Consider the following 4,499-nt stretch of genomic DNA (forward strand, 5'->3'; position numbering starts at 1 on the left):
TGTACCAGCTCTGTGTGTGTGTATGTGTACCAGCTCTGTGTGTGTGTGTGTGTGTGTGTGTGTGTGTGTGTATACCAGCTCTGTGTGTGTGTGTGTATGTGTGTGTGTGTGTGCCAGCTCTGTGTGTGTGTGTGTGTGTGTGTGTGTGTGTGAATGTACCAGCTGACCTGAATATTGAAGTTTCAGGAAGGAATCATGGCGTGTGTGTCAGTGTAGTGTTTGGGATCATCTGGCAAAACCTGGGTGACTTGGGTGCATTTAGTTGTTAACGTTGTCTTTGTGATCGCATTCGCATCGCACGGACTTGGGGAAATGTGTGGGTGGGTTACGGGAGGGAAGGATTGAAGAGCAGTCAGCTTCGTTGGGTGTCCCACTAAGCTTGTCCGCTGGGAAAGAGCCAGAACGGTTCTGTCGCGTAACGTTGTCTTTGTGGTCGAAAATGGTGAAATATTTTGAAAAATAAATAGATCCATAATCAGATCTATGGAGAGGAGGTTTTCAAGTTGTTGTTTTTTTTGTGTGTGTTTTTTGTTTTGTTTTGTTTATGTGCATTTATCCGCGAGGAAGGTTTAATGTGACTGAGTCTCACAGATGTACATGCATACACAGACATACTCTCTCTCTCTCTCTCTCTCTCTCTCTCTCTCTCACACACACACACACACACACACACACACACATACTGGCCTCACAAACTTAGCACTGGCAGTTCTAGTTAGACAGTTGGTGCCCCTCATTGTATTCCATTGCCGTCACTCCTGCAAAACGAAAGAACGCTTTACCTCTTTACTACATACATTCCCTTATATATTTGTATCTGATACGGACCACGGGATCATAAGCCATGTGTACACGGCAAGGGGTGGGTGTGCAAAGCACTTTTAGCGGGTCTCTACACATCTGATGACACGCGACATCGAAACAATCTACAGCCTTGACCCACTTTCGCTGTGGGGGACTCCACCTGAGCTCTTTAGGTGGAGTGTGCAAGAAACTGGTACAACACTCGTCATCTCGTGCAAAAACAGTTGCCTCGGAAGTGCAAGCAGCAGCTACTAAGGAGAACCCTCGTCCTCATGGAACAAAAAAAAAAAACCCCACCTCAATATGCAAGAAATTAGCACAACACTCGCTCCCATAAAAAAACAACAAAAAAAAAGAAAAGGAAACTGCCATAAAGTGCAAGAACTTGGACATCACTCGCCACCAGTGAAAAAAAAAATCTTTTAAGTGCAAGCAACTTAGACACCACTCACCCCCGGCCCAGGGAAAAAGAAGAAATTAGCACAACACTCGCTCCCATAAAGAAAAGAAAAAAAAACTGCTATAAAGTGCAAGAACTTTAACATCACTCGTCACCGGTGAAAAAAAAAAAAATCTTTAAAGTGCAAGCAACTTAGACACCACTCACCCCCGGCCCAGGGAAAAAGAAGAAATTAGCACAACACTCGCTCCCATAAAGAAAAGAAAAGAAAACTGTCATAAAGTGCAAGAACTTGGACATCACTCGTCACCGGTGAAAAAAAAAATTCTTTAAAGTGCAAGCAACTTAGACACCACTCACCCCCGGGGAAAAAGAAGAAATTAGCACAACACTCGCTCCCATAAAGAAAAAAAAAGGAAAAACTGCCATAAAGTGCAAGAACTTGGACATCACTCGCCACCAGTGAAAAAAAAAATTCTTTTAAGTGCAAGCAACTTAGACACCACTCACCCCCGGCCCAGGGAAAAAGAAGAAATTAGCACAACACTCGCTCTCATAAAGAAAAGAAAAGAAAAAAACTGTCATAAAGTGCAAGAACTTTAACATCACTCGTCACTGGTGAACAAAAAAATTCTTTAAAGTGCAAGCAGCTTAGACACCACTCACCCCCGGCCCAGGGAAAAAGAAGAAATTAGCACAACACTCGCTCCCATAAAGAAAAGAAAAGAAAAAACTGCCATAAAGTGCAAGAACTTGGACATCACTTCTCACCAGTGAAAAAAAAAATTCTTTAAAGTGCAAGCAACTTAGACACCACTCACCCCCGGCCCAGGGAAAAAGAAGAAATTAGCACAACACTCGCTCCCATAAAGAAAAGAAAACTGCCATAAAGTGCAAGAACTTTAACTCTCTCCATACGAACGGCGAAAGGGACGACGTTAACAGCGTTTCACCCCAATTACCATCATCAAAATATTGCAAGCGGAAGGCTCTTATACTGAAGAGGTGAATGCTGACAAAGAATACCACAATTCTGACGACGGAAGCTAAAGGTTGGGTCATTCAGACACCCACTGGACATTCGAGGAGTCTGTTTAGAGGAGAAGAGAGGACTGGCCGTACTGAGTGAGTTAACATCACTCGTCACCGGTGAAAAAAAAAATTCTTTAAAGTGCAAGCAGCTTAGACATCACTCACCCCCCAGGGAAAAAGAACTAACAAACACACTGTAATGACACCCGGAAGTTTGTCAGCCATAAATTCAACTCTGTCTTGTACTGTGATAGTGTTTATCTCCCTTCATATTGGAGGAGTGTCATCTTTCAATTATGTTTTGTTTTTTCCTTCGAGTCGCATGTCTGTCTGTCTGTCTGTCTGTCTGTCTCTCTCCCCCCTCTCTCTCTCTCTCGCTCGCTCGCTCTCTCTTTTAATTCTTTTAAACTGTTTCATCCTAACCAGTCTGGATTAAGAGCTTATCACTCATGTCACACCGCATTAACAAATTTAGGAGATCAGTGGCTCACCAATTATAAATAACAATGAAATTACTGGAGCTCTTTTTGTTGATTTTGCTAAGGCCTTTGATGTTATTGATCATTCTCTGCTATTGCGTACATTCAAAATATATGGTTTATCTCTCAATACCTTATAACTCATTTCATCCTTTCTCTCTAACAGGAAACAACTTGTATCAGCTAACAGATGTGAATCTACATTATTGTCCATCTTTCTTTCTTTTCTTTCTTTTGCGTTCGACAGCTACGCAGTCAGGGTCGAAGTCCGAGGGATGCCACAAACTCGGACGTCCGGTGAAGATCGGCTGCCGTCCCCCAGAGCTTGGTGTTGAGGTCAGCACCCCCAGGCCAGGACTGCTGCCGCATCTTCTCATACAGGGGGCAGTCTTGGAGAATATGGGATGGGGTCTGGTCAGCCTGGCCGCAATCACATAGGGATGTGGCTGCCACTTCAATCCTCTTCAGGTGTGCTCGGAGGCCGCAGTGTCCTGTGCGAAGGCGGTAGATGGTAGTCTGGTGTCTTCTCTCCAGTGTCCTGATGGGATCCTGGTGTGCCTGGTAGCCTCCGTTCAGGGTGACCCAACCTCTTCGGAATCTGCTGCGGAGGAGAGTTTTTGCTTCCTCATACGTGGCAGGAATGGTTGGCTGTGTGAGCTGGCTTCTTTCCTTAGCAAGGTGGTCTGCACGCTTGTTGTCTGGGAGGCCTACATGTGCAGGCACCCACTGGAGGGTCGTTGGGGCTGTTTGGGTAAGGGTTGTGAGGGAGGCCTTAAGGGACTGGATCAGTGGACCAGGATCAGGGGAGTCAAGGGCCTGGAGTGTGGACATGGAGTCTGTGAAGATGGAGATGCTGCCAAGGGGCTTTCCACACGAGGAGAGGAATTCTGCTGCTGTTTTGATGGCCAGGACTTCAGCTCTGAAATTGGAACAGAGCTTTCCTCCAGGGAGTGCGATGCTGCTGTACTCTCCATTGGGAAATCTGATGTGGACACCACTGTCTCCGTTGTGTGTGGCTTCCTCCGCTGATCCGTCCGTGTATACATGGGTCCGGGAGCTGGCTGGGTAGGACTCCTCTATCATGGCCAGAGTCAGGATCTTGAGAGTAGCTGGTTGCTGGTCTTTGGTGGTGATGCCAGGAACTCTGAGGCTGATGGTGGCCTCTATCTCTTGGTCAAGCCTCCAGTCAGGCAAGGCAAGGTCATTGCAAGACTCATTATTGTCCATCAATTACGGTGTACCCCAAGGTTCTGTTTTGGGACCGCCAATTTTATTTTCTATATACATAAACGACTTGCCCTTATCTATACAGGCACCGTGTGAATTATTTGCTGATGATACCACTGTACATGTCAGTAATTCTAAACCATGTAATGTATTCTTTTCTCTTCAGGTTAGCACTGACCAGTTAATTGAATGGTCTGAATTGAACCACATATGTCTCCATCCCAAGAAAACAAAATGCTTGTTAATCACAACAAAACAGAAGCGTCAAAATCTGCCTGTAAACTGCTCGTCAATCCGTATTAATGGTCTGATGATCGAAGAAGTGGACCACCATAAAATTCTGGGGGTTACAATTGATAACAACCTATTATGGTTACAACATTTCACTATTGTGCAAACAAGTATCAAAAAGTATCTATCAACTATCTAAAATAAAACACTTTTTAAATCATCATTGTCGCAAATTATTTTTTTAATGCTTATGTTGAATCCCACATTAATTACGCATCAACATTATGGAATTCAGCAAGTGAAATTACTCTAAAATCTATTTTGAG

The sequence above is a fragment of the Babylonia areolata genome, chromosome 19, assembly GCF_041734735.1.
Source record: "Babylonia areolata isolate BAREFJ2019XMU chromosome 19, ASM4173473v1, whole genome shotgun sequence".
In the NCBI taxonomy this organism is placed as follows: Eukaryota; Metazoa; Mollusca; class Gastropoda; order Neogastropoda; family Buccinidae; genus Babylonia; species Babylonia areolata.